Below are 13,382 nucleotides of genomic sequence, written 5' to 3'. Positions count from 1 at the left end.
GGGGGCATACGAGTTTCCCTGGTGGTGCCCAGAGTGGCCACCAGGGAAACCTGGGGAAACCTCCCACTAGTTCGAATTAAGGGTCTACACACCCCTTAATTCGAACTAGTAAGTTCGAACTAGGCTTAATCCTCATGGAATGAGGATTACCTAGCTCGAACTAAGCGCTCCGTTAGTTCAAATTTAATTCGAACTAACGGAGAGCTAGTGTAGCGCCTAAGAAAGTTAGTTCGAACTAACGGATGTTAGTTCAAACTAACTTTGTAGTGTAGACATACCCACAATGATTTGCATCTCAGCATGGAGAATATGTTCTGTTTGTGCACAGAGGCACATGTTCTTGACGTAATGATCATACTTTCAAGTATATATCTTGGGAAGTGGTAGAAATTTTGCTCTTGTTGATTTTTGGTTGTCATTACAATTGCATTTACAATCGTAAGTCTGAAAGAATTTTTAAAACTTAATTTGATAGGATGTGTTTATATGAACAATCTGGGGAAAAAAAAGCTTATACTGCTGCTGTTGGTATGATGAACTCCCCAGCAACTCTGTATGCCTTGCTTTGTCCCTCATCCCATGTGTTCTCACCTGACTCCACAAGAAAGGTATGAGACAGCCTCTCCCCACCCTCTCTTCAGGCTGGCTGAGTGGGCTACCCTTTCTTCTGGTGCCATAGCAGCCCTTAGTGGGAGAAAAGTGTAATTGCAGTGTCTTCCTGGTCAAATGCATATTTCTACATACAGAATTCTTGCAGTAGTAAAAATAATCCAATGTAGTAAGCAACAAATTGGTGTGTTGACTTTGTGAAAACGTTTGACTTTAATGAAGCTACTTGGTAGATAGATTATCCCTGCTTTTAACTTTTAAGAAAACTTATGCTGAGTAGCTTATAGCATGTCTCAAAGTATTAATTTACAGTCCAAGGATGAAGAAAAAGTTTGATTTTTTTTTTTTTTTCCTACTTGATGCCTTTTAACTAATTTTCAATCCTCCTTTGGATTGCAAAGCTCTCATAAGAACGGCCATACTGGGTCAGACCAAAGCTCCATCTAGCCTAATGTCCTGTCTTCCGACAGTGGTCAATGCCAAATGCCCCAGAGGCAGTGAGTACAACAGGTAATCATCACGTGATCCCTCCCCCGTCATCCATTTCTAGAAAAACTGAGGCTAAGGACATTATTCCTACCTATCCTGGCTAATAGCCATTGATGGACCTAACCTCCATGAATTTATCTAGCTCTTTTTTTAACCCTTTTAAATTCCTAGTCTTCTCAGCATCCTCTGGAAAGAATGTTAGGGCAAGGATGTTAAATAATTGGGCTCTTCAATTAGCATAATCTGCATTTCCCAGTAAAACTAATGCTATACATTATATAAAATGCTATAAATGATATAAAAATATTTTTCTGTAAGGGAATCCATTAAAGTTGCTTTATATTCCAGCTTGGCAGACCACCTACTCCCTTTGGTCTGAACTGAGAAAATGTGAGGAGATGGGTTTATGTGTGTACAATTTATGTAAAATATATATAAAAAAATAAATGGGGGGGGGGAGAGGTTAGTGTGCAGAGTTTTATGCTTTGAAAACTATCCAATAAAATGTTTTCTCATTATATCCATAACGTACTTAAATTGGCTTACCAGCCTCTTACTTTGACTCAAGTTTGGCCTAAATTGTCCTGTCACACTGTAATGTGTCAAGGTGGTGTCAGTGATGTAAAATTTCTCAGATATGGAGCTTTGGAAAGGATAGACATACAACAACATTTAGACAAGCGTAAGAAACAAATGAAACGCGAATGATAAAATGTAACTTGCTGTTTGTACAGCTTTTGAAATGTGCCTGGTATTTATAAAAAAATTCATGTTCAAGTATAACTTCTTCCAAAGTGAAACTCCCATTAATGTTCACTTTCTACTACACCCCACCTCAATTCTCCAATATGTAGCTAAGCTTTTCTTTCTAAGGAGCTCTAGTGACAGAAAATATAACTACGGCCTTTTGGTTTTGGCTTTCTAGTAGCTTGGTCTTTGTGATGCTTTGTCAGTTTTAGAGACCTTAGTCGCCTTTTAATTTTCCCCATGCCTAGTGGAAAAACATTGATTGGTTGGCATATTTTTGTAAATGTGGCCAGATTTCCAGTCATTGATATTGGTTCATTGTCACTTGCTCTTCTATTTCACTTGTGCAAGTGGTCTACAGTTTTAAGACAAATGGTGATAAAAGAATGTACTTTCATTAATTTTATGATCTAATTAGAATACTTTTAAGAGATTGACGTTTTTATAACATGACTTCAAATAGTCACATGTTATGAAAACAACATTGTTACAAGTTGAAGACTAATAAGCAACATTTTTATAACTCTTTGATCAGCTGTTTAAAGTTGATTGGTCTATGATAAAATACATATTTTCCTTCTGCTTATTTTGGTTAAGTGGTCTATGAATGTTTCATATGCACATCTAAAATACTTAGACTAACCTGTAATAAAATCTTGTTTTTGAACAACATCCTTAAAAAGGACCATTAGTTCATTCCTAGTGTGCCTACATATGCCTCTGGTTAGTTTTGCTTCATCCCTGAGGTGGTTATGGCTATTATAGGCTGCCCTGTTTGTTTTCCCCTCAATTTGATTTTTAGAAATGGCATTATGTATCTAAGTGTTCATAAAACTAACATGCTTCTTTTGGACAAAAGTTAGCAAACATGGTACCTTGTTGGAGTGCTGAGAGGAATTGAGAAAGGAGCCTGCCTTTTCTTTGAATGTTGGGAAGAATGGTTAGCTAGCTATTATCTGGTGCAGCAGAATGATTTATACGTTGAGGGTATATCTACATGTACAGTACTGCAGTGGCACAGCTGGTGGACCCTCTGTGCTCATGGGAGAGAGCTCTCCCTTGACGTAGTTAAACCACTGAGCTCCAGGTTTCTGCTTCCACTCCCTCCCCCATCAGCTCCTAACTGGGCTTGGAGTGCCTAATTTTCAATTTGGCCGGGGCACATGGACCCATGCATTAATCCACCAATTACTGTAGCTAGGAGCCTCTGGCAAGAGCACTTCAAGTAGCATTTGGGTGATTGGACCCTACTTCTGGGAGCCTTCTCCAGCCACAGTAAATGCTGCAGCTGTTGCTTTCAGAACCCTGTTCTGAAGGGAGTACAAAAGTGAGGGTTACAACCCTGCAACTGCTCTACAATATGACTCTCCCTCAATCCCATTTTGGCTGGGACTTCCCATGCTTACTGCACCGTGAAACTTGAGATGTAAAAACTAAACTGACCAATCTTAAAACCTTTTGACAGTGAAATTGACCACAATGGACTATGAATTTGGTAGGGGCCTATATAATAGATGTTCGCAGTGACTTACTGTAAGCTATTAGAGACTTACAATATGGAGGAGATGCATGTCTGTAAGGATAGTTTTGTATACTTGAGATGAACAAGTTACCAAGGGAAGCAGTGCCTTTTTGGAAGTTAAGCTTTCTCTACAGGGCCACTGGGTAACTTAGTATTTTGTGCTGTACAGAAGGTCAGAGTGAGGGTCTTATGACCTCTTTTGAGATTAAACTCTGACTGTGTACTGTCTTAACCACTATTTATAGGTAGGGTTGGTAGTACTACCTATTAACAGGGTTTCCCAGCACTTTCTCTGTTTTTAGTTGCTTATTTTCCATCAACTAGTTGATAAGCAGGGGAGCCACAGTGGGGTTAGCTCCTGGTCCCAGCAGCTAACCCTGCTGTAGCTCTGCTTTTTAAATGTATTAAGAACCAGTAGATTCCCAGCTTGCACCCGGTTGCCACTACTCTCCTGCCCCCTTCAGAGATGGTGCTAGGGGGAACTAGCATTTAAGCTGGCTCCCCACAGTACCAGCTCCTGCTCTCACCCCTTGTTGCCTCTATTAGAGGTAGCAGGGCGGGCGGGGGGGAGGAAGAGGGAAGTGACCATTCGAGGGACTAGCTGCTTACATCCCTAATACTGAGCAGGACTACTCCTCAGTTGCAGCTGTGGGCTTGATACCAGAGCCATCTCCTCCATTGGATGGTCTGTGGGGCCCAAGGTGACCTGAGACATTACCAGGGCACCTGGAGCAGCAGTAGGGGGTGGGCCCCTCCTCTGGACTCAGCAGCGGTGTAGGGAGCTGCAGGAGGTGGAGTGACCCAGACCTAGCCTGCTTTGTCACCTCTTAGCTGGGTTGCTCTGCTTCTCTGCAGTGGTGGGAAGTGGAGCTCCTTGACCTTGACCTCGGCCCTAGCCTGCTCCGCTTCCCCAAGTGATGCGAGATGAGGTCCAGGTTGCTCTGCTTCCTAACGCTTTGGTAAATTTGGGGAGGTTGGGGTGCGGAGGGCAGGCACTGATGGTGGCTGCTGGGACCAGGCCTTGTAGTATTCCCTCCACATTGCATCGCTTGGGGGGGGGAGGGGGGGAGGGCACAGTGGAATGGGAGGAGGCAGGGCAAAGGTGGAGCAGGCTTAGGGAAAGAGTTAAGTAAGGGCAGGACAAAGCCTGGAACAGAGCATGTGTTATCCCAATCCCCACAACCTTCTACTCCCCTAGGTATGGCACAGTTGGGCACTTTATGGAGCCGGGAACCTTTCTGTCCTGTGCCTGTCCCTGCTGTTGACCAAGTAGTATGAAAGAGGAAGCAGCCTCATCTGGTTCTTTTCCCTTCTGAATCCAAACCTAAGGAGTTAGGGGGTGAGAGGGTTGAGTAAATTAGGGTAGCCTAAGGATATGGAGAGCCTGAGATTTGAGGTAGAGAAAACATTAGATCAGCTGGGCAAAGAGACTGGGAACCAGTGGTATGCTTATGGCAGAGGTAGGGAGGAATCTGAGCAGCCAAGGGAAGTGCAGTGTGGGTAAAGAGAACAGGGCAAGGAATTCAGGGTGGGGTGGGGAATGTAGACACTGAGGCTATGTCTACACTGCAAGGTTTTTGTGCGAAAACCCGTGGAGCGTCCATATCTCAAATGCGCTTTTGCGCAAGGAAATCAAGAGTAGAACAGAGGGCTTTTTCCGCTGTAGGTAAACCTCCTTTTACGAGGCTCAACTCCCTTTTGCACAAGAGTTCTTGCATTTAAAAAGGCAAGTGCGGACACTCTAGGGGGCTTTCTTGCACAAGAAAAACCCCTATGGGGGGGTGGGAGGAAGCACAGGTGCTCTGATGGCCAGGGATCGACAATTAATGTAATCTACTCGCCCATGGCAAGTAGATTTTAGCTAGGTATGGTCTGCGCATGCGCAGCGTGCGGTTCTGCGCGCCGCTTTGGCAAACCCTGCTGATTGCTATTCACAAAATGGCCATCAGAGCTTTCTTGTGTAAGAGCGTGAAAAGCTTTCTTGTGAAAAGCACATTGCTTTTGCGATGTGATTTGAGGTGTGGACGTGCTTTTGCGCAAGAAGTTTTTATGCAGAAACTCTTGCGCAAAAGGCTTCTTGCGCAAAAAGCGTGTAGTGTAGATGTAGCCTGAGAGGAGGAGGTAGACTGGGTTTATGTCTATTACAAAGAAAATCTAACAGTACTGAGTCTTAGTGATCAGCTGAGATTATGGGCCTTGGGCTGCGAGGCTGAAAACTGCTGTGTAAATATATTTCGAATCCTTTCAAAGAATAATTACGCTAATTGTCATTTATTCAAATGATAAAGCACAACAACTTCCTTAAGTAGATGTAGTAGTATCTCTGTATATACATGAAACTACAGCCTTATTTACCATGGCATTACCATCTGCATATGTATAGGTACTCTGAACATTTGTAGTTTGTCCTTATATGCGCAGTCTTGCACATGATTAGCTAAATGTTTTTAATTTGTTAGCATGGAAGCTTGTGTGTATACATTTTCTTACTTTAAATTGTTTCAGTTGAATTTTTTCCTGTTTATTTTGGATGTAATTTTTTTCCCCTTTTAAACCCTCTAGGAACTTGTTTATGTTCAATTGTATTGCTTTTACTCCACCATTATAATTAAAGCAATTCAACCCCTACAGTATGGGGATAGTTTCGTTAAGAAGATGACTTGACAAAAACAAGACAAGCTATTTACAACACTCACTTCCCTTCAGAAGAAAAAGGACAATAAACTGTCTAAACTCCAACATACCACAGGGGACTACAACTATGCTACCCTCAACTCACCCAACAACATTCCTGGCAGAAGTGTCTGCTCTATCTTGGGGATTCTTTTTCTGACCCGCCATTCCCATCCACGTGTTAGAGTTCTGCAGTGATCTAGAAGCCTATTTTCACCACCTCTAACTCCAGGAATATTTCCAACACACCCCTGAGCCTTGGATTGACCCACAGGCTCCCTCTTACCAACACTACAAAAAGAATTCTATGTGGATTCTTCCTGATGGTCATAATGACTGTCTGGACTTTTTTGTTCCACAAAAACGCACATTGACATTAACAAACACCACATGCCACATAACCTCAGCTGTGCAGAATGCAACGCTATCCACAGCCTCAAAAACAACTGACACTATCAGCACAGAGGCTGACAAAGTGGGTGCTGTAGTCATTAATAGGTCAGATTACGAACAGGAGGCTACTGGGCAAATCACGTACGCCATGTTCTGCAAGCCTCTTTCCTTTCATTCCACTGAGGAATACCAAAAGAAACTACACCATCTGCTATAGCAGGGGTCAGTAGACTTTCTGAAGTGATGTGCCAAGATTTAACCCTCCTGCCCCGGGCTGTGCTTTAGCACCCACCACCGGGGGGGAGGGGGAGTCACTGCATACCATGCTTGGTTCCCTGTCCTAGGCTTCACTCTGGCTTTTCCTATGGGGAGGGGAGGAGTAGCACGTGCATGATTCTCTGCAGTTGTGTGCAGGATCTTGGGGTGTGTGTGCAGGAGCAGGCTTGAGAGTAGGGTGTCTGACCAGAGGGAGGAGCAGGGTTCGGGTGGGTGTCTGGCCAGAGGGTGGGGATGCAAGGTCTCAGCATGGAGGGATGTATGGTTTGGGCGGCACTTTCCCTCTCCCCCTGGTCTGTGATAGGGTTGGTTTATTGTAACAGTGACTCCCATGTGGCAGCCAGAAACTGCTCCACACATAGAATAAGTTAGTGGCCCATGGGCCGATTGTGGAATGGAGGGAGTCCGGCCAGTGGGTCTGGGCAGGCTGGTTGGGATCCAGCCTCCCAGCACCTGGATGACAGACTCCAGCAACTCTCTGGGGCTCTTTGGCGTTTCAGAGTGGTGAGGACATGACCATGGCAGCAGAGGGGCCTTCATGGGCAAGATGGTGGCCGGTTCTCCTTTTGCCCCCCCGGTGTTGCTCTCAAGCTTTCTGTCCTGACATGTCTTCCCATTGCTCCATTGGCCAGATTCTGGTCAATGGAGCAGTGAGAGAAGCCTGCAGGCAGCGTGTTGGTGCGCTGCTTTGTTCTCTAGCCAGGAGAGAGAGGATGAGGGGGGCACGTGCATGCATGGAGCTGTTTGTGGCTCTAGCTTTTTCCCCAATTGCACAGTGAGGCTTGGGGTTGTTTTCTCTCCCCTGCCCCCGTGTGCCACTGAAAATCATCTTGCATGCCTCTTTCAGCATTTGTGCTGGACGTTGCTGCCTCCTGTACTATAGCATGGAACCAAATCTATATGGACATTTCCCTAAAGCCCCACTCATGAGTATTTTATCTGCTACCCAAGATCCATAAACCTGGAAATCCCAGATGTCCCATTATCTCAGGCATTTGCACCCTTAACCAGATACTCCTGCTATATGTTGACTCTTTCCTAAGACCCTATGCTACTAGTACTCTTCTAACTTCCTGAGGAAAAACTACAGTGCATCAGTAATCTTCCTAAAAACACCATCCTGGCCACCATAGATGTAGAAGCTCTATGCCAGTATTCCAGATGAGAATGGAAGCTGTCAGGAACAGTATCCCTGATGATGCCATGGCACACCTAGTGGTGGAGCTATGTGACTTTGTCCTCACCCACAACTGTTTCTGATTTGGGGACATTTTATGCCTTCAAGTTAGTGGTACTGCTATGGGTACCCACATGGCCCTACAATATGCCAACATTTTAATGGTTCACCTAGAACGTTTCCTCAGGTCCTGTCCCCCTAGCACCTTTCCTCTGCTTATGCTACATTGATGACATCTTTGTCATATGGACCCACTAGAAGGAGACCTTTGAAGAACACAGTACAAATAAATGATGGTCACATAAACACCACCCTGTTCTGAAAACCTACCAACTGTTGTTCTTACCAACATACCTCTAGCTTCTATATAGGACACATCACACAATCTATTGTCTATAACCAAGCCCTAAGATACAACCATATTGGCTCTAATCCCACAGACCAGAGACAAACATCTTCAGGATCTTTTTCAAGCATTCTTAAAACTTAAATACCCACTTGGGGAAGTGAGAAACAGATTAACAGAGCCAGATGAGTACCGAAAAGTCACCTACTTCAAGATGAGCCCAACAAAGAAAATAACAGAACAACCCCCAATTTAAATTTCTCAAGTGCATCACTGACAATCTATAACCTATCCTGGAAAAAGATCCCTCACTCTTGTAGACCTTCAGAGACAGGCTCGTTCTTGCCTAGACAACCCTCCAACCTGAAGCAAATACTTACCAGCAGTCACACACCATGCTGCAGAAACACTTATCCTTGCAACAAACCCCATTGTCAACTCTGTCCACATAGCCATACAAATGACAATATTACAGGGCCAAGCCACAACATCAGGGGCTCATATACTTGCACATTCAGTAATGTGATCAGTGCCCCTCTGCCATGTATATTAACCAAACCAGACAATATCTGTGCCAAAGGATAAATGGACATACATAACATATCCGGAATGATAACACACACAAACCTATAGAGGAACATTTTAACCTTCCTGGACATTCAGTAATGAATTTAAAAGTAGCCATCCTTCTACAAAAGAACTTTTTATCACCTGTATACAGAGGAGACAGTAGAACTGGAGTTCATTTACAGATTCAACACTATCAACTTAGGCTTGAATAAAAAATTTAACTGGTAAATGCACTACCAGAGCAATTTTCATTATTCACATCTCCACATCAAATGCTGCGAATGTGAGACACCTACCCTAACTTAATTAGTCTCATTAACACTGGTCCTATAGTGACAAAGTTTTTGCTGTGTTATAGACACATACCCCCTGGATTTTGTAATTTCCACTCCAACTCACCTGATCAAGTGGGTTTTAACCACGAAAGCTCATGGCCTAATAAATCTTAGTTTCTAAGGTGAAACAGGACTCCATGTTTTTTACAGTTACAGACTCCCGTGACTACCCCTCTGAGACTTCTTTCCATAGGTTTAGGAAAATGTGTTGATATTGGATACCTTTGTATACACAGCTGTTGACACTAGAAGATGTATACATTTTAATTATTTTTGTTAAAAACCCACTTCATCTCAGACCAAAATAGTTAAATTGATACAAAACCAGTGTTTGTAGGCCAAGTGTTAAGGTTACAATGTACTGGCTAATTGGCTGTGGACACAATTTTCAGTGTTATGTTGATTGTTGAAAAAGATGCTGGGGGATGTCTGCAGTAGGGTTACCATACATCTGGTTTTTCCTGAACATGTCCTCATTTTCGCTTGTTAAATCTTTGCCTGGCTGGCTTTTTTAAATGGCAAAAAATGTCTGGGATTTTGCCCTGCAAAGGGGATCAGTGAGGAGGCGCAGGATTTGTGAAGGTCAAATTGAATGTTCAGAGCCATGTACTCAGACACTAACAGCTGCTCTGCACACGCACCTGATGGGGAAAAACAAGTGGTGGCAGCGGCTCCAGTGAGACCCAGGGCAAGTCTGATGGGGGAGTTGGCTGCGTTAACCTAGCAGGAGGAGGATATGCCCCTAGCTCCGGGGGTGGGGAAGAGCACTGGGTTAGAGTTGGGAGGTTGGCGGGGTGGCTCGTTCTGAGTGAGGGCAGGGCATTGGCTTAGAGCAGGGGGTTGGGGTGCCTGGCTCTGAGGGAGGGGTGGGTGCACTGGGTTGGAGCGGGAGAGCTGGGGGGGGGTTGCTGGTTCTGTGGGAGGGCAGGGGCTTTGGGTTAGAGCAGGGAGCTGGGTACTAGAACTTCTGGCTTCTTTCCTTTCCTGTAGGTGGGCAGTGGGTCTGTTGGTTAGATTTGGGGGTTCGAGTCTCAGCTCTGAGGACTGTGGGAGCTGTTGCTTGGTGGAGTGGACAGGGGAAAGGAAGGGATTCTGGAAAGCAGGATTCCTGGGTTCTTTTTCTAGCCATGCCACTTCTCCCCTAGGTGCCTTTAACTTTATGCCTGCTTCCCCAAGTCTGCTGCTCGTCAGTTTCAGCAGCGGCAGCGGTGGACTTGCGGAAGCGGTGGAGCAGAGCAGCTGGGGTACTGCCGGGTTGGTCCTGCAGCGCTGCCCCTCACCCCTCTGCTCGGCGATAACTACTGCAGTCTGGGGGTTGGGGAGCCCGCTCCCTTCCCGGAAACTCTCGGTGGCGGCGCAGAGCTGAGTGCAGCTGGAATGGGGCAAGTTCGGTGACTTAGCTCTCTCCTCCGCTGCCGCTTGCAAGCTAGTGGCTGGGTTTCCCCAGCTGGCCTGTCGCTTGCAGCTGCACGGGGATTCCCCCACCTTCCTGCAAAACAGCGGAGGGTTCGCCCCTTGCTCTGCCGTTCCCTGCCCAGCCCCCGGACGAAGTGCGGGTCCCGGCAGACCTGTCACAGCCCACCTCCGAAGTACCTCCCGATACTCCAGCATATCCGATAATCCGGCACCACCTAGGTCCCAAAGGTGCCAGATTATCGGAAGTCTACTGTAGTGAGGACACACAAAGTGACATAATTACTACAGTGGTTGTATGCCGACTAAGCTTAGGTGGACAGATTTTTATGGTACAGACATTTCCGAAACCATGAAAGTGCTGCTTCTGCTTGCTTCCCATTATCTCCAAGTCTGAGTTTTCAGTGATTATTTTCTGTGAAAACTAAACAGACATGGTTTAAACTTTAAAAAAGAACAAAAAACCCAAAAGCCAAAAACACTGTGGTGAAACTATCAGACTGAGTGAAATGCTCAACTATGCACTTTGAAACCAGCCCATTCTTCTCACTAAAATATTCGGCTGCGTTCAAACTTGCCAAAAATTCCTTATTTTAAATTTTTAGTTTAAGAAAATCAGACACAATTCACTGACTGTAGTTGAATAAAAGAGCTAGTGGCAAAACTGCCTGAACTTTAGTGTCCCTCTTGAATCTAGTGTTCTGAATCCTTTTTTTAACAGCATTTGGTTGTGGGGAATCACTATGTTTTGAAATCTGTTAGGGAGTGTGAGTACTAATGAAGGTAGGTTCTGAGGTGCTGGAGCAGCTAGCATCTCCTTGCATCCTCCGAAGCAAAGAAATATTTCTATATTCCTTTCACCACTGAGGTGGATGGAGTTATCGGTTAACTTGTAATAGAGTAAGACTTAGCAGTTGCTGCCTGTCCCCAAGTGTAGGGGTCTTGGAAGTTTCTGGCAGATGAAAAAGAAATAAATGCAATTCTAGAGCAGACATAGCAGGGACCACATGGGCCAGTGGGGTGGGGCAATGTTTCAAGACTGAACAAACCAAAGGCTCTTGGAGCCACTAGCTGTGGTTATTTATGCCCTTGCTCTTAATCGTAGTTCTACAGAACTGGCATATGAGTTTCCACTCCCAGACTCACATACAGAAGGAATTATCTTAAAGGGGGGGGAGGGGGAGAGAAGGGGAAAGTATTGGTGTATATCAGTGTATCTTAAATTGGTCCATGGACCCACTCTGAGAACATAGCTGCTATCGGGATGCAATGTTCTCAGAGTGGGTCCACAAGCCACTTTGAGAAACACTGGTGTATATGTAGAATATTCTTAAAAGGCAAATGCCAGTCTTATAGTGTGTGACATTTAATAACACAAAGAATGTGGTGGTATGAATGTATAAACTTGAGCATATATTGGAGATGACTCCTAGTTGCTTCATTCCAATTATTCTGAAACCAAAGAGGAGGAAAATATATGCTTAGCTTCTAGTTAGCAATGCCTTTTAAATTTATTTTAAAACTGGGGGGGGGCAGAGGGGGAGGAAGGAAATCATACTCTTAGAGTAAAACTTGGGCTATTAGAAAACATTAAGTATGGTATACAACAGGGTGGCCAAACTTACTGACCCTCTGAGCCACATATGACCTTGTTCAGAAGCTTGAATGCCAGAATGTGCTTGCCAGGGCTCAGAACTTCAGTCCTCTGTGATATGCCTGTCAGAACTTAAAACAGCAGTTCCTTCATGCAGCTCCTAGCTGTTTTCCACTATCACTTCATGTGGAGCTAGAAGGTAGGGACTGCTGAGGGTAAAGAGGAGAGATGTGACTTAAGCTGTTGTGGGTGGGGGATAGTCCTGCACCTTTAAATTGTCCCCTCCCTCCTCAACAACACTAGTTGCTTTTAGCAGAAGTTCCCAACTCCTTCACCCCTTATTGCAGGGCAGCAGCCCCAAGTTCCACTTCCATGGTAGGTAGATGGGTAGAGTGGGAGGGGGTCTATAAATTGCACTTTAACTGTAAAAGAGCTGCATGTAGTTCAGCTCTCCCTGGGTATACATAGAAATAAACAAATTTGTTTCTTTTAATCTTGGTTGCTGACAAGTGCTGCCTTTCTAAAAAGGTAATATTGTTGGCTAGAAAGGCGGTACAGATTGGACCTCCCTGGGCCTGACTGGCCCCGGATAACCTCTCCTGGTTTGGAAAAATATTTATTTTAGGTCGTCTGCTGATAGCCCCCTTCCTGCTTCCCCTCCCCACAACTGGGCTTCCTAGCTCCCCTCCCCAGCTGAGCTATGTGCTAGCTCCCGGCCCCTCCCCAGTTCAGCTGAGCCATACGCTGGCTCCCTGCTTCCATCCCTTGTAGCCCAGATGAGCTGTGTGCTGGCTCCCAGCCCCCTCCCCCCTCAGCCCAACTAAGCTGCATGCCTGCTCTAGGGCCCCCATACTCCTGCATTGCACCAGGACACTCTGGTCCTGGAACATCCATGGTCATGCCAGACCATGGATGTTACTGGCCCAGAGAATCCCAGATTTTAGAGGTGCATCTCTACGCATTAACACAAGACTGATATTTTCACACAAATGTGGCAGTTGATCAGGGAATCTCAGTATTATGTATGACCTACGTAATAGAAGAATAATTTTAATATGAAATTGACCTTCTAACTTGTATATTAGAATGGAATGTCAATTTCACATTACATTTTCTTTGTTCAAGACTTTTCTGTGATAAATGGCAAGATTTTAAAATTTGTTTGAAGGGATTTGTCAGAGCAAATGTCTGCACACACAGAGTACATATTTTGATTTTTGACAGGCTTTAAGATAAAC

The 13,382-nt window shown here is 44.8% G+C and overlaps 1 protein-coding gene across 1 annotated transcript in view; it reads left to right on the top strand.

Moving 5' to 3' along the window:
- Positions 1-13,382, top strand: part of ZRANB1 (zinc finger RANBP2-type containing 1) — a 65,650-nt gene that overhangs the window by 27,652 nt on the left and 24,616 nt on the right. The gene's annotated exons all lie outside the window — the stretch shown is intronic.

This window comes from Pelodiscus sinensis, chromosome 8, assembly GCF_052426305.1.
Source record: "Pelodiscus sinensis isolate ZL-2025 chromosome 8, ASM5242630v1, whole genome shotgun sequence".
Classification (NCBI taxonomy): Eukaryota; Metazoa; Chordata; order Testudines; family Trionychidae; genus Pelodiscus; species Pelodiscus sinensis.
This window is presented reverse-complemented; position numbering and strand designations above follow the sequence as displayed.